The sequence below is a fragment of the Nomascus leucogenys genome, chromosome 16 (assembly GCF_006542625.1).
Source record: "Nomascus leucogenys isolate Asia chromosome 16, Asia_NLE_v1, whole genome shotgun sequence".
NCBI classification, from domain to species: Eukaryota; Metazoa; Chordata; class Mammalia; order Primates; family Hylobatidae; genus Nomascus; species Nomascus leucogenys.
This window is the reverse complement of record NC_044396.1, coordinates 6,411,026-6,434,298: the sequence shown is the minus strand read 5'-3', so window position 1 is coordinate 6,434,298 and position 23,273 is coordinate 6,411,026. Positions and strand designations below refer to the sequence as shown.

Below are 23,273 nucleotides of genomic sequence, written 5' to 3'. Positions count from 1 at the left end.
TACATGGCACCACTACATCAGTGGCAACCCCTAAATTCCTGGGAGCCAAAGCTGCCCTTCACTTTTTGTTTTGTTTGTTTGTTTGTTTGTTTGTCTGTTTTCTAAAGCTATCTCAGGACTTAAGGCACCATAATTACGGAAAAGGGATCCTGGCACTGGACATGCTAACTAGATAGGAATAGGCAAATATAGAAAACAATCAAAAAGTGTCAAGTAACAGCAAGCTTGGCAAATAACTTTTAAAACTGTTCCAAATAAAATTAAAGATAACTTCAAGTAATTTTACATTACCAAGAAAGCTTCATTGCAACAAAGTTTGTTTTCATTACCCAAGTTATTTTATAAATTTATTACAAGTATTTCACAACAAGTAATTTTGTACAACAGATGTTTTCCCCTCGTCCTTGTCCATTTAACAGTTGTCCTCTGTGATGAGTTACCTCATTCTATGTTCCCAGTAATTGCAGCCCAGGTAAACCGAGTGAGGTTGCTGAGCCATTGTAACCAACCTCTTTACCTCTCCACTGGCCTCCAGCAAGCAGCATTTCCCCTTAATCTCCTATTCCTCTCCCTGTAAAACATTTCAATAGGTATTTTTGCTTTTTTGTTTTGTTTTGTTTTGTTTTTTTGAGATAGAGTCACTCTGTCGCCCAGGCTGGAGTGCAGTGGCACGATCTCGGCTCACTGCAACCTCCACCTCCTGGGTTCAAGTGATTCTCCTGCCTCAGCCTCCTGAGTAGCTGGGATTACAGGCGTGTGCCACCACGCCCAGCTAATTTTTATATTCTTAGTAGAGACAGGGTTTCACTATGTTGGCCAGGTGGGTCTTGAACTCCTGACCTCAAGTGATCACCCGCCTCAGCCTCCCAAAGTGCTGGGATTACAGGCATGAGTCAAGGCACCTGGGCTCAATAGTTTTTTTTTTTTTTTAGATGGAGTCTAGCTCTGTTGTCAGGCTAGAGTGCGGTAGCATGATCTCGGCTCACTGCAACATCCGCCGCCCAGGTTCAAGTGATTCTCCTGCCTCAGCCTCCTGAGTAGCAGGGATTGCAGGCACCTGCCACCACACCCAGCTAATTTTTATATTTTTAGTAGAGACAGGGGTTTCACCTTATTGGTCAAGCTGGGCTCGAACTCCTGACCTCACGATCCGCCCACCTAGGCCTCCCAAAGTGCTGGGATTACAGGCATGAGCCACCGCGCCCAGCCCTCAGTAGGTTTTTTTAAAAAACAAACTCATAAGTTATTTACTAATACATACACATAAGTCCAGAAGAAGGCACTGGGAAAAGGTATTGTCTGTGTAATACAAATTTGCAGTCCAGGGCAGTCCTCCCCAGGAAGCCATATTTGCAGCACTTCAAAGCAAAGACTTTGAGCCATGCAGGCTTCAGTTCCCATCCTGATCCCTCCATGCATGAGCTGCACAACTCAGGAAAGACACCATATCTCTGAACGTCACCTCCAGCCACTGGAAAATGGAGTGTAATAGCAGTAGTTACTTCTCATGATGTCTGTAAAGGTTAAATGCAATAGGTACAACTATAGCTCTAAGTTCTGTGCCTATACACAGTAAAATGTTTGATAAGAATTTATGAAGTATACTAATAAATAATTATTTGTATTATTATTATGTAAGAGGAAGAAAAAGCAGCAGCAATATAAAAATCAATCATCACTCTTGAAGTGGGGAGAATAAATTTTAAACTGCACCCCTTCACTAACAAACTGTGAGTAGAAAAAAAAACTGCTTAAGAATTTGATCACAGTCTGAGCAACATAGCAAGACTCTATCTCTACAAAAAACTTAAAAATTAGCTGGGTGTGGTGGTGCATGTCTGTAGTCCTACCTACTCAAGAGGCTAAGGTGGGAGGATCCCGTGAGCCCAGGAGTTCAAAGTTGCAGTGAGCCATGATCATGCCACTGCACTCCAGCCTAGGCGACAGAGTGAAACTCTGTATCCAAAGGGGAAAAAAAATGATCATCAAGAATTTGATTTTCTTTCTCCAAAAATCAAAGCTTTTACCAGTTCTTCATATCACATTTCCACCACGCCCAGCTAATTTTTTTATTTTTTATTTTTTTTAGTAGAGACAGTGTTTCACCATATTGGGCAGGCTGGTCTTGAACTCCTGGCCTCAGGAATTCAAGAACTCAGCCTCCCAAAGTGCTGGGATTACAGGCATGAGCCACCACACCTGGCCTAATTTTTGTATTTTTAGTAGAGATGAGGTTTCACCATGTTGGCCAGGCTGGTCTCAAACTCCTGACCTCAAATGATCCGCCTGCCTCAGACTCCCAAAGTGCTGGGATTACAGGCATGAGCCACCGCACCCAGCCCCTACAACCTTCCTAACAGTCTGTTGTACTCATTGCCTTGTCGGTGGTGCATGAGGCAATGAGGAAGCAGGCGCTGGGGCCAATCTGGGGTCATGTAGGCAGGAAAAAGCCAGGAGCCAAAGGACAGGAGATTGGTGAGGAGAAAATGAAATAAAAGAGCTAATACGAATTATGAGTTAAAAAGGCAGGAGAGAATAGGAGCTCTAACAGGAATCCTAGAAAGTACTGGGGAGGGCACTAGACAGACAACATGTGATGGGATGAAAGCTTCAGTTATGCTGTTTCGAATAGATGTTAAAGAAAAATAGGAAAGCTGGAGGACTCGGGGATACCATGATTACAATTGTTAATTCACATATCTGCTACTAACTTAAAATTTTATGCAACTGTTCACTTATATTTGGTCAGATCTAATTACAAAATGTTAGCTAAGAATCATCAGTTAGGAAGTTAACATTTACAAGGATATTTTACTTAAAACATGTGGACAAGGTGATTATTTGATCAAAACTCTTACATTTAAATAAGTGCAAAAGTACAAATCAGTAACTATTTTAAAAGATCATATAATATATTAAAAGCCTTCCAGGCGTGGTGGCTCACACCTATAATCCCAGCACTTTGGGAGGCTGAGGCTGGAGGATCGCTTTAGCCCAGGAGTTCGAGACCAGCTTGGGCAAGCCTCTACAAAATTTAAAAATTAGCCAGGTGTGGTGGTGTGCACCTGTAGTCCCAGCTACTCAAGAGGCTGAGGCAGAAGGATCACTTGAGCCCCAGGAATTCGAGGCAGCGAGCTGTGATCATGCCGCCACACTCCAGCCTGGGCAATAGCAAGACCCTGCCTCAAAAAAATAAAAACTAATATGTATATATATGTGTGTGTATATATATGTATTTATGTGTGTGTGTGTGTGTGTGTATATATATATATGTATATATATATATAGAGAGAGAGAGAAAGCAAAATTGTTGAAAATTGCTGTAGGAATCTGCCTAAGTCAATGCAAATTTCAGTTTTGCTGCTTTGTGTGAGTTGGAAAACTCACTTAAGCTGGGGAACTTCCATGAGTCTTATCTGTCAGTGAGGACAAGGAAGCCCTGGTCTGTCAGGCTGGACATACACAACCCTCACACCTGACCCCACCATTCATTCATCAGTGGGCTCCCTCCATTACTGAAGCTGCCATCTCTCCAGCCCTCTTGGATTTTTTTGGACTCTCCAAAATCCTCTGTGGCTTTTTTTTTACTTGAACATCCCTTAAGAGTCTGGGCCTGGCTCATTCATTCAGTTTCTGCAGCTCCTTCACTCCGCCCCTCCCCACTGCCTTGGACGTGGACTTCCTACTGCAGACACCATTCCTGCCACGGCACCTGCTCATGCCCAAGAAGCCCAGCCTCAGGAAGTAGACAAGATTTTGACAATAACACCCACCACTAGGTTCCCTTGATAATCAAATGAAATCATGTCTACAGAAGTTTTGTATAAAAATAAGGCTTTTGAACATGATTTTGTATTAGTCGTCACAAAAAGATGCCTAAATACCCCATGTTTTATATTAAGTCCTTCCAGCTTGGATTTAAATATATATATGCTAATCTAGATAGTGTGCTTTCAGTTGCTATTTCTCTTGTGATGACATTCTCAACAGAATCCTTCTTAACTAAGATTTTAGCACCTTAGTCCAGGACATAAGTTCTACTAGATGGTTCCAGGTGCCAAGTTGTTTGGTAGCTGTAACTGAGCAACCCATCATCCCTGAGGTTTGTGTAAAGTTGATGTACTGGGGTATTCTAAGTAAGAAACAGAATTTTGCCAGTCATTGAAAGTTAAAATAGCTGAGCATGGTGGCTCATACCTGTAATCCCAGCATTTTGGGAGGCTGAAGGAGGCGTATCACTTGAGCCCAAGAGTTTAAGACCAGTCTGGGAAACATGTCAAAACCCTGTCTCTATAAAAAACACAAAAATTAGCAGGGCATGGTGGCACATGCCTATGGTCCCAGCAACTCAGGGGGCTGCATTAGGAGGATTATTTGAGCCCCGGGAGGCGAAGGCTAAAGTGAACTGAGATCTCACCACTGCACTCCAGCCTGGGTGATAGAGTGAGACTCTGTCTCAAAAAAAAAAAAAAAAAAAGGTTAAAATTATTTTAAAATTGTCAAGACATTTAGTATTAAATTCATTACTGGAAAAAGAAATAGTCAACATAGCATTTGTAGAGGGCAATTGCGAGCACTTTCTGGGAAACTAAGTCTGTTCTCACAGACTCCGGTTAGCCGGTTTCATTAAGGCTGTCTTTCCTACCCAAACACTGTCCCGTCTGTCAGTTACAGTCAGTGGCTGACTCAGCCACAAAAGCTCCCTGTCATTTCTGGACAGGATTCCGACAGCTTCCAGAGCATCAATTCTGTCACTAACACTTATTTCTCTCCAACCTACATGAGATTATATTAACTTAACCAGGCTAGAGACCTTCTTGTTCTGTTAAGATCAACCTTTAGGCCAGACCTGTCCTCGATCTGAGTTTTTCTGCAGGGTCCAGTTCAAGGCCTCTCCTTCCTGCTCCCTCTCAGCTGCCTCAGTCAGTGATTCAGTTCATGGTAGTCACACTCAAGAACACACAAAAAAAATGTTTCGCTCGGTTAACACTCCATTAGCTTTGGAGGTGAATTACTTTAGAGGTGTGCTTCTGCTAAATTATAACTGGCACATTCAGGTCAATTTCCCCTCCTCTATCTATTCTGACATATTTCTCTCTGGGGCAGTAAGAACTGCCACTTCTCTCCCAGAACCACCCGCTGTGCAGAGAATTCCTCAGCCAGGTGACTGCCGGAGCTGCCCAGGTTGGGGAGCATTCCAAACTGTCTCCCTTGAAGAACACTCATGCTTCCAAGTGTCCCTCATGTATGTCATGAAAACTCACACATCGCTGAAGATGCATCATGGTTATTTTCCACACAGAGGATACCCCGGGACCTTTCGCTGGTTTCTGTAGAAATAACACAATATGCATTAGTGTTTGCTAATAATAATTAAGCTCAGTGGACTAGTCCATGTAGGATATCATGTAAAATTGACTGGACTTGGAAACTAACTGGAAATGGAGATGAGAGAGGTTTTACATAAGGTTGAGTAGAGTGAGGAGGTGGGTGGTGAAGCCTTTACATGAAAATGGAATTTCAGGAATGGGAGCAGGATGGGAGAGGGATTGAAAGGTGGAGGAGCAGGGGAATAGCAGGGAATGAAATTGATTTTAGATATGTTGTGTTTGAGATACCTACAAAATGAGAATTGAGAACTGAAATGTAAAAGAAAGGTAGAGGCTGGAGAAACTGATTTGAGAATGATCATCATAAGAGATTATTCCTGAAGCCAGGGAAGTAGTTGAGAATTGCAGAAAAAAGAAGACAGAGGAAGAAAAGAGAAAGCTAATCTGTAAGACATGTTGCCATGCTTCTTTTGTCTGTCCCCTTTTGGGCACAAGTCTATTTATGGAAGAATGAGTAAGTGTTGTGACTAGAGAGAGCTTAGGATGGATGGAGAGACAGAGCACGGTACAAGAACAAGACTGAGGAGGACACATTTCAGTTAAGAAGTCCTTATTTTCTCAGCTTTATCATTAGAAGTTAAGCCATTCTCTTAACACCAACCAGGAATTCAGTAGTAAATTAATTCCCAGAGTATGAATCAGTCAGCATAGCAATTGTGGAGAGAAATTGCAAGCACTTTATGCTAAGTCTACTCTCATACCCAGTAAAATACACAAGTCCTGCTAAAACTGTCTGCATCGCCCATGCCCCCACAAACTTATTTATTCACACTGGACAAGGAAGCTTAGTAATCTACCAGACAGATCCAGAAAACAAAACTCTACTCTATCTGTGGTTAGACAAGAAAAACCCAATTTATTTTTTTTCTACAAGATCTCAGAAAAGTCCACCTAAAATTTTGCATGCGAGCATTGATTTGTTCAATCAAAATCATTATTTTCCCCATGATAACAAAAGCTAGATTGGAAATGTTAACTTTCACTTTAAAGTTATTCAACTGTACTCAATACTAGCACCAAGGAACGTGGTTTCTACCTGCTATTATATCAATCATATTGTAAATTTCTAGAATTATAACAGTCTTGTGTCTAGGTTAAGTCTGTACTAGTATTGCCCAATAAAAAACACAGATTACTGTCTCAGTAATCTGTGTTTCATCTCACTGGACACTCAAGTTTCTCCCACATGGGACTTTTTGCCAAGCCCTACAACAATTTGGTAGAGTCTCACTGAAAATTGCTATTCTGTGCATCTCCTTTTGTTAACATGACTATAACAGAAAAGAAGAGAATGAAATACAGGCATCAGGCCAGGCGCGGTGGCTCACGCCTGTTATCCCGGCACTTTGGGAGGCTGAGGCAGGTGGATCACCTAAGGTCAGGAGTTGAAAACCAGCCTGGCCAACATGGTGAAACCCCATCTCTACTAAAAATACAAAAATTAGCCAGACATGGTGGTGGGCTCCTGTAATTTCAGCTACTTGGGAGGCTGTGGTGGGAGGATCACTTGAGCCTGGGAGGTTGAGGTTGAAGTGAACCAACATTGTGCCACTGCATTCCAGCCTGGGTGACAAAGTGAGACCCTGTCTCAGAAAGAAAGGAAATACAGGCATCAGATACATCTATTGTTTTTCTTGCCCTCCTCTCTGCTTCATCTTCTGTCTCCTTGAATCTGACCCACTCACACTCCCAGATTTTCTTATTGGGCTGGTTTGTTATTAATAGTTTCAGCCTCAGCTGTTTAGCATAGAGACTCCTAAACACAACTCTTTTTTTCTCTCTCTCTCTCACACAACCTGATGATGGACAGTCCTGAGAGTCAGCATCTCTGCTCCCTGAAATCATGCAGGGGCCCACATTCTTTCTACCTTCTTGTCTCCACTGTATCCAAAAGTTGCTGTTTACATACCCATTTTCAAAGCTAGCTAACCACCACCATGGCCTGCAAAAGGAGGAAGGAGAAAGTGGAGGTAGCACATTTCACTTCTGCTCACCCCCCACTGGCCAGAGGTTGGGAAATATAGTCCCTAGCCGGACAGCCCTGTGCTCACTGAAATTAAGAGGTATATAGGGGTTTTTTAACTGAAGGAAGAAGGAGGGAACGGACTTTGCAGGACAATGAGCAGTCTCTACAGCAGCTAGTTCCGATTTAGGCTTAGAAATGCCAGGCTCAGCTGGGCACGGTGGCTCACACCTATAATCCCAGCACTTTAGGAGGCCAAGGCAGGTGGATCGCTTGAGCCCAGGAATTTGACACCAGCCTGGGCAACATGGTGAAACCCCATCTCTACAAAAAATACAAAACTTATCTGGGCACGGTGATGCACGCCTGTAGCCCCAAGCGAGAATCGCACCTCAACCCCCTGACCCCCGAGAACAGGGGCCCGAGTACAGAGGACAGGGGTCCAAGTACAGGGGTCAGCAGGCCAAATACAGAGGTCAAGGGGCTGAGTACAGGGTTCAGGGGGCCAAGTACAGTGGTCAGGGGGCTGAGGTGCAAGGATCACTTGAGCCCAGGAGGCAGAGGTTACAGTGAGCTAAGATTGCACCACTGCACTCCGGCCTGGGTGACATAGTGAGAACCCATCTCAAAAAAGGAAGAAAATGCCAGGCTCACCCAGTCAGGTCACAAAGACGCAGGCATTTTTCATATTAGATCTTTGAGAAGCCTCAGCTATGGGTGCAGTATTAATCATGTCTCCAAGAAATATATTATGTCTCAGGTATTGTGCCAAATACTTTATATACATGAACTCATATAACCCTCACAGCAAACGTGGGATGTGGATACCCTCACAGCAAACATGCGATGTGGATACCACCATTCTCATTTTAGAGATAAGAAAAGATGTATTTAGAGTAGTAAGGCAACTTTCCCAAGCTCAGACAGCTAAGTGGCAGCATCATGGGATAGGGTAGAGGGAGGTGGTAGATTTGAAATAAACTAGACAATTGGGCAAAGCTTAAAGCTAATAGGAATGGGATTGAAAGTCAGGCCTCCATGAGGTACTAGAGTGTGGACCAGGAACCAAGGACAATGGCAGAAGGTCATTCAGCTTGGATGACCCATGATGCCAGGATTAAATAAATAAGCCCTGGCCTGATTCTCACTAAGACACTGAGCAAGGGATGTGCTTACCCAGGGGCCCACCAAACCCTGAATCTAGTAACGCACCTCTTCTGCCCCAGCTCACTGGGTGGGGAAACTCTTGCATGGTGCTATAATCAGTTTCCACATTTCAGGACCAGGAAGGGACTCTGCCCCTATTCAGTCATTCAGCACATGTACTGGGTGCCATCCTTTGATCAGACCTTGGGAATATAGAGGTAAACAAGAACAAAATCATGCCTTCTCTCACAGAATGCATGGAAGAGAAAGCAGACACTAGATATTGTGCTCACAATAATGGGTAGCAAATGTTGTGGTAGGGAAAATGCCGGGCCATGGCCTTCCTGATGTGAAGAGAGAGGTGCCCTCCAACAGGAGGGAGGGGCCCATTCATGACCAGGAGAGAGAGATCCTTTCACAACCAGCAGAGAGAAGCCCATTCATAGCCAGGAGGGAGGGGTCCATTCACAACCAGGAGAGAGGGGTGCATTCATCACCAGGAGAGAGGGGCCCATTCACAACCAGGAGGGAGGGGCACTTCATCAAGAGGGAGGGGCCTATTTATAACAAGGAGGGAATGGCCCATTCACAACCAGGAGGGAAAGCCCATTCTTTCCAGAGAACTAAAGGAGAATGGTTTAAGCAAGTGGCCAGGAAGACTGTGAAGACTGAGAACAAGGATGAGCTGAGACAATAACCAGAGAAGTATTCTGTGTAGACCACAGAACACAAGTACTGCTGCTTTAAGCCACAGTCCTATGGTTGCAAAAAGAAGATGGCATAAGAGTTTTTAAAAGGGCCCAATAATCAAATTATTGTACCACTGACTTTCTTCTTGAAACCTCATTTCCAAGATCCTGACTCTGATTTATTTTAATTTGATCTTTTATCAAGGACTATCTTTTTCTGGTGACCCTTGCCTCCCTGGTATTGATGCTTTCATTTAATCCCTTCAACTTCACTGATCTGATTCCTTTCCCCTACCACTTTTTCCTGGGGCAACCAGTGCTTATGACAGACAACATCCTCTAAGCAAACAGTTGCTACAAAATGTTAGTGACAATCACTACTGCTAATGAAAGTAAACTACAAGAATATTTGTATCATCAGTCTAACTGTCAGAGGCGTTTGAACAAGAGCAACCCCATCTTGAATATGGGCTACGTAAAATAAGGCTGAGACCTACTGGGCTACATTCCCAGAGGGTTAAACATCCTAAGTCACAGGATAACGTAGGAGGTCGGCACAAGATACAGGTCATGGAGACCTTCTGATAAAACAGCTTGCAGTAAAGAAGCTGGCCAAAACCCACCAAAACCAAGATGGCAACGAGAGTGACCTCTGCTCTCCTCGCTGCTACATACTCCCACTAGCGCCATGACAGTTTACAAATGCCATGGCAACAACAAGAAGTTACCCTATATGACCTAAAAAGGGAAGCATAAGTAATCCACCCCTTGTTTAACATATAATAAAGAAGTAACCATAAAAATGGGCAACCTGGGCCAGGCGCGGTGGCTCACACCTGTAATCCCAGCAGGTTGGGAGGCCGAGGCAGGCGGATCACCTGAGGTCAGGAGTTTCAGACCAGCCTGGCCGACAATGGTGAAACCCCATCTGTACTAAAAATACAAAAATTAGCCAGGCATGGTGGTGGGCGCCTGTAATCCCAGCTACTCAGGAGGCTGAGGCAGGAGAATCACTTGAACCCGGGAGGCGGAGGTTGCAGTGAGCCGAGATCGCGCCACTGAACTCCAGCCCAGGCGACAGTGCGAGACTCTATTTCAAAAAAAAAAAAACGGCAACCTGCAGCACTCAAGCTGCTCTGCCTATGAAGTACCCATTCTTTTATTCCTTTGCTTTCTTAATAAACTTACTTTCAATTTATGGACTCGCCTCAAATTCTTTCTTGCATGAGATCCAAGAACCCTCTCCTGGGGTCTGGACTAGGACTTTTTTCCAGTAACACAACTATAGCACTCCTTGAACACTTTCAGCTTAAAGTATCTTTCCCACATGTTCTTAGGATCAGAAACATACACTATTGTAAAGGAGAATTAAGTGACATAATCAACAGTGTTGGTGTCATTACCCATACGAGCTAAGAATGCAGGCTGTTAGGTAAAGAATGGGGAAGACAGCCAGGCGCAGTGGCTCACTCCTGTAATCCCAGCACTTTGGGAGGCCAAGGCGGGCGGATCATTTGAGGTCAGGAGTTTAAGACCAGCCTGGCCAACATGGTGAAACCCCATCTCTACTAAAAATACAAAAAATTAGCCTAGCGTGGTGGCAGATGCCTGTAATCCCAGCTACTTGGGAGGCTGAGGCAGGAGAATCGCTTGTACCCAGGAGGCAGAGGTTGCAGTGAGCCAAGAGCACGCCACTGCACTCCAGCCTGGACGACAGAGCAAGACTCTGTTTCAAAAAACAAAAAATTAGCCAGGCATGGTGGCATGCACCTGTAGGCACAGCTACTCGGGAGGCTGAGGCAGGAGAATCGCTTGTACCCAGGAGAGAGAGGTTGCAGTGAGCCGAGAGCATGCCACTGCACTCCAGCCTGGGCAACAGAGTGAGACTCTTTCTCAAAAAAAAAAAAAAAAGATCCGCTTCTCAACCCAGGTCACCAGACCTCCAGAGGTAAGTTGTTCTCCGCCTTTAGAGTCAAGACAGGAGGAAAGAAGTTACAAACAATTTGAATTCTGACTGTGAGATTGTCATTAAGTCAATCCTTGAACTCTCAGGTAGAATTAATCATTAGATATTCTGAGTTCCCATAATGTTTTGACTGCATTTTTCTGTCTCACTGCTGCTGTATTATAATTACATCTTTACACATTTGTCTCCATTTTAGCTTTTGAGGTTATAGAGCATAGAAATATGTTACTTCTATTTATACTCCTGGAGTCTAGCACACTGCCTGGAAAAGAGTAGCTACTCTATAAATGTAAAATAAATAAATGCTTGAAAAAACGAATCAATTAATCAATCAGTTGTTAGGCTCTAAAGAATTTTTTTATAATTCAAGTTGATATAGGTTTACATACATTATGTATTATTATGTGAAAGTGTCTAAAGATAATAGTTTAATAAGAAATAGCTTCTTTATTGAATGTTTCTCAAAATCTTAATGAAAGAAATGAAAATGGAAAAATACGCTGACCCAACCATTGGGTATGCTACTAGTTATTTTCTTAAAGAAATGTCAGTGCAGGCCGGGCACAGTGGCTCACACCTGTAATCTCAGCACTTTGGGAGGCCAAGGCGGGTGGATCACTTGAGGCCAGGAGTTCGAGACCAGCCTGGCCAACATGGTGAAACCCCATCTCCACTAAAAATACAAAAATTAGCAGGGCATGGTGGTGCATGCTTGTAATCCCAGCTATTCAGGAGGCTGAGGCAGGAGGATGGCTTGAACCTAGGAGGTGGAGGTTGCAGTGAGCCGAGATCATGCCACTGCACTCCAGCCTGGGCAACAGAGCTAGACTGTCTCAAAAAAAAAAAAAAGAAATGTCAGTGGATTATGAAGGCAAGTCAGCTGAAGATACAGAGCCCTCCACATCACCACTTGACTCCAAAAATAAATGCATCCAGCTGCAAAAAAAGCAAGTCAGCACTGAGTTCTTTTGTGCACTCATTGAAAATCTGATGATTTTGACTAAGAAAAGACTTATATTCCAAACTAATAGCCTATGAATGCAATTATTCACAAAACGTCCTATTTGGAATCATTACATTTTGCACAACAATGCCAGCCACCCACAGTTGCTGAAACTCTCACCACCGACAATGGCTGGATATCAAGTGTAATAGGACCAGACGCAGCAAACAAATTAAAATGTGTGTCTTTGTCGAATGATACTGTTTCAAGGAGTGTAAGTGACATGGCAATTAATGTCTGTGAACAGCTGGTTTTAAAGATTAAAGAAAGTGATTATTTTGCCCAGGCAATGGACAGATACACCTAAATGGGCTGAGATGCTGGCATTTTAAGTCACATTTCTGTGAAATACTATGGATAAGAGCATGCTGTTTAGAAAAATTTAGTCTAGTATTACAGCAGAAGACCATTTTGAAATATTTCAAGAGACAACCGAGAATTTCCACATGCCAGCTGGGAATTGTGTATTGCTGTTTATATGTTTCAGAGAGTAATTACAGACTTCTCAAGGCAGGAAATTATTTTATTGCAAAGAATGATTCAGATCCTTTGTTTTTTTTTTTGTTGTTTTTTTTTTTTTGAGACAGTCTTGCTTTGTCACCCAGGCTGGAGTGCAGTGGCGTGATCTCAGTTCACTGCAGCCTCCATCTCCCAGGTTCAAGTGGTTATCATACCTCAGCCTCCTGAGTAGCTGGAACTACAGGTACATGCCTCCACATATGGCTAATTTTTGTATTTTTAGTAGAGACAGGATTTTGCCATGTTGGCCAGGCTAGTTTCGAACTCCTGGCCTCAAGTCATCCACCTGCCTCAGCCTCCCGAAGTTCTGGGATTACAGGCATGAGCCACCACACTCAGCTGATTCAGATTCCTATTAGTTTTTAAAAGGGAGAGAGAGAGAGAGAGAAAAAAAAAAAAAAACATATTTCCCCATATCATCAGTTTTAACAGGAGCAACCCTCAAAATGGCTCTGTAATAAAGAAGCATCAAGGCCATGAGTGTAAAGAATATCCAAGTCCAGTTATCAGTATCTCTTCAGACCAAAATGTCTCCACTAGCAAACTGGCACGGTAAGCATAGTGATCAAACCCATAATAGTATAGTCACAAATCCCAAGGGACACATCCTGTGAACTTCCATATCTTAAGAACATTCTAGAACAGTAGCACAGACTAGCAATGGATTGTGGGGGGGTTTTGAGGATTTTTTTTTTTTTTTTTTTGAGACTGAGTTTTGTTCTTATCTCCCAGGTTGGAGTACAATGGCGCGATCTTGGCTCACTGCAACATCTGCCTCCAGGGTTCAAGCCATTCCCCTGCCTCAGCCTCCCGAGTAGCTGGGATTACAGGCACCCACCATCAAGCCTGGCTAATTTTCTAGAGGTTTATTCCTTGGAAAATGAGGCCAATTCATTCACATAACAAATACGTATGAAGGTCTTTCTTTTGCAACTCAGATGCCTCCAAATGACAGTTTCACAATGTCCTTGACTCCACACCCCAGCAAATGCACAAACTGGGGAGTTGCTTCCACACAGCCAATGCCCGTGTTATGCTTTGAGACATATAAACACTTGCAGAAGATTTTTAAAGCGATGATTACACACTTTAAATTTTCCTGAATTTTATTCCTTATTTGGAAAAAATGTGACAAATGCATTGCCCTGAGGCCAGTCAAGACCTAATTTCAGACAGCATGCATGACCTTAAACAACCCTCTTTCTTGCCAGGGCAGGCCCTTTTTAAATTTTTTTAAAACAAGTAACCTTTGCTTCTCCTCTTCATGGAGATATATTTATCTGAGGTCTCTCAGGGGCCCAACGATAAGCCCACAGGCTGTCTTCACTGCAGAAGACCTAGGAGACTCTAGGACTCCTGGTCCTGTTGTGGGAATAAGTCGTCTGCTATTAGCACCGTGATACCAGATTTCTTAAAGACACACTTGCCAATTAGGCCTCATCCACGACCTTGTTTCATGAGAAATAGCTAAAGAAATGCAAGTAAGTATATGAAGTGAATTAGTTGGAAATTAAGTCTTTGAGACAATAAGTCTTGACCTTGATCATGAAGAAGGTGTCAGGGCAATACCTCAAACAAAGGTGGGAACAAGCACCTCTTTATTGCAAGCCTTGCCTGAAAAGAAGAGGCCATGACAGAGGAATGGCATGCATAGGTACAGAGACAATAAGCTGGTCCGTCTCCCTTAGTGTAAAGCAAAGGATCTCAGATTCGATCAGGCAGGTAAATTCTTCAGTAGAAGAATAGCAGAATAACAAATATCTGAGAAAATTTAATCTACTAACAAAAAAAAATCCAAGAAAATGAACTGAAAGGAAACTGAGTTACAGTATTATCTCGATAATTTGAACACACGGTGATGAAAACTGGAAAGGTCTACAGTTCTGCAAACAATGAAGAGAACCCCATCTAAGTGATACTGTCCATAGTGAATCAGCAGACACTGGAAACTGACCAGATAGAAGCCTGAAGCAGGGACTAGCATGAAAATAACTCCAAAATGTTGACCCAGGAACATACTGTAGAATTTAATACAAAAGGAGGTTGAATCAGATAACCTCTAAGGTCCAGTTCAACTCTCAATGATTCCAAAAAAGGCGAAGACCTCACGTTTTTAAAAAAACAAGGAAGTCATCAAACTTTCTTAATTCTAAAAGTATTTACTGAGCACAAACTATGTACCAGGCACTGTCCAAAGCCCCAAAAATACAATGGTACATAAGAAAGGTCTTTGTCAGTTGGAACCAACCCAAATGTCCAACAACGATAGACTGGATTAAGAAAATGTGGCACATATACACCATGGAATACTATGCAGCCATAAAAAATGATGAGTTCGTGTCCTTTGTAGGGACATGGATGAAACTGGAAAACATCATTCTCAGTAAACTATCGCAAGGACAAAAAACCAAACACCGCATGTTCTCTCTCATAGGTGGGAATTGAACAATGAGAACTCATGGACACAGGAAGGGGAACATCACACTCCGGGGACTGTTGTGGGGTGGGGGGAGGGGGGAGGGACAGCATTAGGAGATACACCTAATGCTAAATGACGAGTTAATGGGTGCAGGAAATCAACATGGCACATGGATACATATGTAACAAACCTGCACATTGTGCACATGTACCCTAAAACCCTAAAGTATAATTAAAAAAAAAAAAAAAAAAAAAAAAAGAAAGGTCTTTGTCATATACAGACTATATTCTAAAGGGGGTGCACATAAAAAAAGTCACTGAAGGGCTTAAACAGAGATTGATCCAATCCAATTTATGTTGTAAGATTACTTTTCTGCAGGATAGAGAGTGAGTTAAAGGGATCAAAGGCTAAAGAGGTAAGATTTTTTTGAAGGCAGTTAGAGGGATAAAGGGGGTCATATTGAAGATGTAAAGAAGTAAAACTTAAAAGATATTTACAGATAGATTTTCTAATTGGACTGGATATGGTCATTGAGAATAATGGTGGAATCTTGAATAATTGCTATATTTCTGGCTGAAGTAATCAGGGGTATGTGATACCTTTTACTGTGATGTGGGAAATTAGGGGGAAGTAGGAAGAATGGAAGTTTAAGGGGGGAAAACAAACCTCCTAAGGAAAACATTATTGTTGAAGAAGGTATTATTGACTGACAATGTAAGTAAGACAATGTGGGTCAATTCATCCATCAATGGACATTTAGGTTGTTTCCTATATATCTTGACTATTGCGAATAATGCTGCAAGGAATATGGGGGTACAAGTGTCTCTTCAAGATCCTGATTTTAATTCTTTTGTAGAAATACCCAGAAGTGGGATTGCTGAATCATATTGTAATTCTATTTTTGATTTTGTTATATACACTGACTGGGATATTATTCAGCCGTTAACTAAAGGAAAATCTGTGAAATGCAACAACGTGGATGAACCTTAAGGATGTTATGCTAAGAAAAATAAACAAGTCACAGAAGGACAAATACTGAATGATTCCATTTATATGAGGTATTTAAAGTAGTCGAGTTCACAGAAGCACAGAGCAGAATGGTAGACGCCAGGGTCTGCAGGAAGGGGAAAATGGAGAGATGTTCAATGGATGTAAAGTTTCAGTTATGCAAGATGAATAAGTTCTAGAGATCTGCTGCACAGAATTGTGCTTGTAGTTAACAATACTGTGTTGTACATTTAAAAATTTGTTTAAAAAAGAAAAAAAATGCTGCTGGGCACGGTGACTTATGCCTACAATCCCAACACTTTGGAAGGTCGAGATGGTAAGATTGCCTTAGCTCAGGAGTTCAAGACCAGCCTGGGCAACATAGGGAGACTGCATTTTTACTAAAAATAAGAAATAAAAATTAGCACAGCGTGACGGCCTGTGCCTGTAGTCCCAGCTGCTCGGGGGGAGACTGAGATAGGAGCCCAGGAGATAGAGGCTGCAGTGAGTTGTGATCATGCCACTGCACTCCAGCCTGAGTGACAGAGCAAAACCTGTCTCAAGTTAAAAAAAAAAAAAAAAAAGAAAAAGAAAGAAAAAGAAAGAAAAAGAAAAAGAAATGCTGCATTATTGATGATCTTGATGGTCCAGAGACTGATACCCTGTGAAAAACATAGGATTTTGACATGTAATTCAGCGGGATAAAATATAAATGTGGAGTCATTTTAGGAATATTTTAACCAACTTATTGAATATATATTTTACTTCTTTTGAATGGAAACTAAAGTTATAAACAATAAAAATCTATTTCCAAGTTGTTGTTTTTTAATAAAAAGAAAAGGTGTATCAAGTGTCAGGTGTTTGAGCCATGCCAAAGGAGTTTCCAGCTGTGTGGGACTCATCCCTCTACAGTGAGTATCAACATTTAGGGTTTGATCTGTTGGCTTTTTGAGTATCCAAGAGCAAGTATTTGGGGTTTCAGTGGGCAGGGTGAAAGTGAAGCTTGCAGATTGAAGCTGAGTAGATCTTTCATATGTAAGTCAGAAAAAAATTACAAAATATTTATGCATCATCAAGTAGCTTATTAGCGCTGTCACGCCACATATTGATGACAGTGAAGAGTCTAGGCAGGGATGTTCTTTACCATCTTCGTGCCACAGGCAAGACTCAAAGGCAAACAGAAATGTTTTGGGGGGAAAATTAAGTGACTTCCCTGTAATATGTGAGTCTTAACGACAAAATCAATATCCTGCCCCATAAGCTCGTTTAATAGAAAATATTTATTTACAATATTGGTCTCTGTTCCCATTGCTTTAATTGTTATCTAAAAGTTACCATTTCTACTTTAATCCTTACTTAGAAACATCCAGTGCTGAAATATACTCATAGTTGCCAGAAACAGCTAATCAACGTTGTAAAGATTCTTCTGACATAGAAAATCAGAACTTGACAGATAAATGGACTTTCTGTCTTGTCTCTAATCAATAGGTCAACTGGTTCTGGTGCCAAGTATTCAATATATATTTAGCCTAAAAATAATAGATTCTTTTAACCTAGTTCCATGAATCTCTCTAAATTAGTAGGCTATGTCTATAAGTTATTTGGAACAAATGGACGGGATCATTCAATGTAAAAAATGGACGGGATCATTCAATGTAAAAAATGGACAGGATCATTCAATGTAAAAAAGCAGGAAATCATTTTCATACAGGATCTTAAAGGCATCTCTGGTTCATTTCTTCTCTAAGCCTTAGAGCTTTCAAATTTTCCTCTCCTCTTACCCATTGCCACTCTAGGTATCTCATCCTTCAGCAGTCTTAAAACTCTCTAATACTATTTAATTAATCCATCTAACATACATTAATTGGGCAGCTACTTATGTGGCAGACATTATTCTAGGTACTTCAGAACAAAGCAGACAAAACTTCCTGTCCTCGAGTTTACATTCTACTGAGGGGTGATGGGCAAACAAGAAACATAGTAAGTAAATAAATTAAATAGTATCTTAGAAAGTGATAAGTGAAAAAAAAAAAAAAAAAAGACAAAGTAAAGGAAGGTAAGGAGGATCAGTACGGTAGTGTGAGAGGTTAGCTCATTGGACCAGGGAGTCCTCATGGAGAAGGAGAGATCTCAGCAGACTTGGAGGAGGAGGAGTTGACCAAGCAGATAGCTATGGGAAGAGCATCCCAGGCAGGGGAAATAGCCAGAGTAAATGCCCAAACCCAGGAGTGTGCCTGGCTTATTTCAGGAACAGCAAGGAAGCCCTTGTTGGCTATTGTGGCCAAGTGAGAGGTAGAGCTACAGCAACAAAGTCAGTTTCTTTTCTGTTTCCCACACCAGGACTCAAGTCAGAAATGTAGGCATTATCACAGACTCCTCCTTCCTCCACCATCCATCCTATCATTAAATCATGTTGGTTTTGCCTCATCCATATCTTTCTAATCTTTTCTGGCTTATCTTATCTGGGTGATAGGAATGCCAGTAAATTTTAACTTTTAGACACTTTTATTGCTACTTTTTCCTTGTAAAAGTGTATATTACATTTATAAAAAATAGTAAAATAATTTTATAATAAAAAGGTTATTAATAAGCTGTTTCATTAGGGGAAAGCCTTGCCCTACTTATTTATTGACATGGGGAAATGTATGACATTGTTTAGTGAAAAAGCAATCTATCATTTTATACCACATCTGTCTTTAGAGAAGAGAGACTACAAGATACACAATAACAAGTCAGAGATGATTTTCTCTGGACACTGTGATAACAGGTGATTTTCCATTTGCATTTTTCTACACGGTTACATGTCTTATGCATTGAATATATATTATTTCTATAATTTTTTTTGAGATGAAGTTTTGCTCTTTCACCTGGGCTGCAGTGATGTGGCTTGATCTACACTCACTGCAACCTCCACCTCCCAGGTTCAAGTGATCCTCCTGCCTCAGCCTCCCAAGTAGCTGGGGTTATAGGCGCCCACCACCACACCCAGCTAATTTTTGTATTTTTAGTAGAGATGGGGTTTTTCCATGTTGGCCAGGCTGGTCTCAAACCCCCAACCTCAGGTGATCCACCCGCCTTGGCCTCCCAACCTGCTGGGATTACAAGCATGAGCCACCGCCCCTGGCCTATTTCTATAATTTTTAAAAACAGCAATGTTGTCTTTTATATGTTTTATATATTTTAGTAAAACTAATACTAAAAACCTGAACAGTATTACATATTTACATTGAAGCTACCTTTGTTAATGCTAATTAACATTAGCATTAACATTCCTCCCTCTTGATATGCACTACAACCCTACTGACTGGCCACATCTAGAAATCCAAGAAAAGAAGACATTCGTGCAATTGTTTCATGTTTATGCAGCCCTAAGATAAGTGAAAATGACTGAAAAAAATGACATTGGAGAGACTACATAGGAAGAATCTGCCATTCTTCTAAATGGCAATATGGTTAAGGGCTGGAACTATTAACATAAACTTGGGAATACTCATCACATTTTTGTTCAGATTCCCAGCACCAATAATATTGTCTATTTGTCTCAGCTGTTTAATACCATTTAATTTCTATTTCTCTGATCTGAAAGCCTGTCTTCCCTCATATTGAGAAGAGTTCATTATCATTTCCATCTCTCCCCTGGGAATTGCATTCATTTGCTCACATCCTAATCATAAAGGGTTAAACTAGGGACCTCACCTTACCTTGTTCCTAGATATCCTGACCAGAAAAGCTCTCCTCAATGAGCCCTCGTGTCTTTATTTTATATCTAAGCCATCTTCCCAGTCAATGAGCCTCCCTAAAAGATTAATGTAGTTTGAACTTTTATAGAGGAATATCATTTGTGCACTGTCATATTTAGCACAAATGGTGCTTCAGTCACAGCTCAGTAATATTCCAGCATATTACTTCCAAGGCATTTGAGAGTTTAAAGAATTATTGAAGGGCACGCTGTACTCATTTGGTAATAAGGCAGAGAGCACTGCTTTCTACATATGACTTCAGCAAATGGAATCTCTACTAATTTCATTGCACATAGCAAAATAGTTGTGATAATAACCAAGGTAAAATATCCCACTGGAGGGAATAGATTAGATACATTTTTTTATAAGATCTCCAAGAAGTATTGAGGAGGAAGTTCTAGAATTCGAGGGCAAGATGTTGAGAAATCAGCTTCTCTCATTGAATACGTACCCTTGACATTGTCGTTTGTCAGCCCTGGGTGAGAAGTCACAGCCGTTACTTGGCTATTATTTGGCTGCAGAGTCCACTGAGCTACACAGGCACCATGCAGAGGGATGGGGGCAGTACAGGCATTAAAGAGAAATAAAGGAGTTAATATCATTTAGAGAAAAAAATTTAACTACACCAAAGCCCAGGTATTTGGTGAGAAAACTCCCTATTGCAGCTTTGTAAAGAGCATAGATGAGATAAGTTTGGGTATTTTTTTAACATTTAAATTGATAGACATGTTTTAGAGGAAGAAAAGGTCTTGCTCTCTGTCAGATGTCACCAAATAGTAGTTTAAAGGTTTCTGGATGTGTGTGAATCAGAAAGAAAGAGAGACACCTGCTGTCATGAAAGGACCTTTTCATATAGATCCCGTTCCAACTCTATCTCAGGTGTTGGCCTTATTGCTTTACCAAATTATACATTCTAAGCAATTATAGTATTTACGTTAATATCTCCTAGTTATGAGAATCCCGAGACCAGAAGTGGAACTCCCATTTCTAGGTAAAGGAAGGCCTAATTTTGCCATTTGGGGAACAAGCATATTTGAAATCCATTACCATTTCTTCTGCTTATTAAAAGTTTCTCTCTGGTATTAGAATCAACTTGCTGAGACATTTTGAGAATACTCAGTTATTTGTACTGGTTTGAAAATATCCAACCCTTAATTTAGAAAGCAAACAGCTGCGCTCCTCTCGCCTCCCACTGCTTCTCAACAGTGTTGAGCCCTTCTACTCCACTGCTGTCTTTACTTCCGACCAGAGGAATGTCTGCCTTTTAAGTGGATGCTCCTGGGATACTCTGTGGGCAGCATCTTCATGTCTCTTACTAAGGGAATGTGAAATTATTTCTGCAACATTTTGGTATCACCCACCACTTAGAAAAAGTAGTCAAAAGTACAGGTAGCACATGAAGCTCCTTAGATTTTCAACCAGATATAAACCCAATAAAAACCTTACAAAGTATACAAATGCCCAAAATGACTCATCTGACTGCTGCTGAGGTGACAATATGCCAAGATCCTTAAAAGTATAAAAAGATGCTTTTACAGATTTTTTTAAATACAGAAATTTTATTGTATAGTATTTAGTATCTTGTACATAAGACTATATATATATATATATATATATATATATTTCTTTTTTTTTTTTTTTTTGAGACTGAATCTTGCTCTGTCACCCAGGCTGGAGTGCAATGGCACGATCTCGGCTCACTGCCACCTCCACCTCCTGGGTTCAAGAGATTCTCCTGCCTTAGCCTCCCGAGTAGCTGGGATTACAGGCGTGCATGGCCACACCCGGCTAATTTTTGTATTTTCAGTAGAGACGGGGTGTCACCATGTTGGTCAGGCTGGTCTCAAATTCCTGACCTCGTGATCTGCCCACCTTGGCCTCCCAAAGTGCTAGGATTACAGGCATGAGCCACCGCACCCGGCCAAGACCACAATTTTTTTTTCAGGTAACTTACTCCTCTCCAGGTATCCTATATTGACATCAACAACCAACATATTCTATTTCCCTGAATATGTCATTGTTTAGGGATGACCATGGGCCTTTACAAGAGCCAGTAAACATGAAATTCAGAATATTGGTTCAGATGTATTCTTTTCCCCATTAAAATAAATTATAAAAACACACAGCACTAAGAGTTACTGGACGTTATCTTGCAAGCACTAGGGAGAATGAGACTTGGGATAAAGCTGACACCTTAAAGGACAAAGTAGAGGGAAGAAAAACAAAGCCCCCCCCCCTTGATAATATTATTGAGCCTCGACACCACGTTCTGAAGCCCAACTTAGCTTTGTTTTACAGCAACATAAACTAATTGGCCCCTTTTAATAATAAGGTAATTTAAGACAGGTTTTCAGTTTTTTGGGTTTTTTTGTTTGTTTGTTTGTTTTGAGAAGGAGTCTGGCTCTGTCACCCAGGCTGGAGTGCAATGGCACCGTCTTGACTCACTGCAACCTCCACCTCCCAGATTCAAGTGAGTCTTCTGCCTCAGGCTCACGAGTAGCTGGGATTGCAGGCGCCCAACACCACACCTGCCTAATTTTTGTATTTTTGGTAGAGACGGGGTCTCGCCACGTTGGTCAGGCTGGTCTCGAACTCCTGACCTCAGGTGATCCTCCCACCTCAGCCTTCCAAAGTGCTGGGAGGACAAGCATGAGCCACCATGCCTGGCCAGTTTTCAGTTACTTATAACAACATAAAGTGCTAACTAATACAGATCTAACAGATCCAGAAAAAAATATTAAAACTCTAATCAAGAAGCACATTGTCAAAGATTAAATAAAGCATTGTTTGGCTTATAATTTTATATAGTACTCATCACCAGGCCACCCAGGCTCTGTGACAAATGAGCAAGTATGATAATTTAGAACAAAACACCATACCATTTCTCAGGTTCTGCCTGCAAAAGACCTTTTTTACTTTTTTATTTTCTTCTTTTTTTTAAATCTCTGAACAAAACTGGAATCAGGATTAGATGCAATTTTCTCTTTCATTCAGGGCCCAGATGGCAGATTGCAAGAACTTAATTTCTGGTCTCTTGGTAGAAATTTGAGGACTGTCAGCTCTTAAGATTTTAAGTAATTCAGTTAAGTGACTATAAGCTCTGAGGTTTGAGAACTGTGCTGTCTTCAGTTTTGTGGTTGTTGTTTTGTTTTGTTTTTAATCATTGTAACATACTCAATATTCATAGGCCATCCTTGGAGAAAATTGGCAGGGCTCTCCCCTGTGTCTGACAACACGGATTTGTGTACAAGCCAAAGATCCCCATGGATCTGAATTGGAGCAGCTGGAGCTTCTAAGGACTGGTGTGATGGAGCTCAGTGAACATTTGGGGACATTTGGGGAACTGCACCATGAGATGTTTCCTTGAGAGAGGCTTGAGAATAGAAGAATGACGACACAGCAGAGGCAGACCAGGGCCCAGAGGAATGTAGGTTGTCCACGGTACTCTGGA

General features: G+C 41.5%; 1 long non-coding RNA gene across 1 annotated transcript in view; it reads right to left on the bottom strand.

Moving 5' to 3' along the window:
* Positions 1–502: 502 nt before the first annotated feature.
* The window catches only part of LOC100596413, a 34,922-nt gene continuing 12,151 nt past the window's right edge, over positions 503–23,273 (bottom strand). Inside the window, exons 2-6 of the long non-coding RNA XR_004026200.1 lie at positions 8,566–8,702; positions 5,265–6,973; positions 4,418–4,451; positions 1,159–1,471; positions 503–857 (exon numbers count right to left, since the gene is read on the bottom strand). This is a non-coding gene — a long non-coding RNA (uncharacterized LOC100596413). The remainder of the gene's footprint in view (positions 858–1,158; positions 1,472–4,417; positions 4,452–5,264; positions 6,974–8,565; positions 8,703–23,273) is intronic.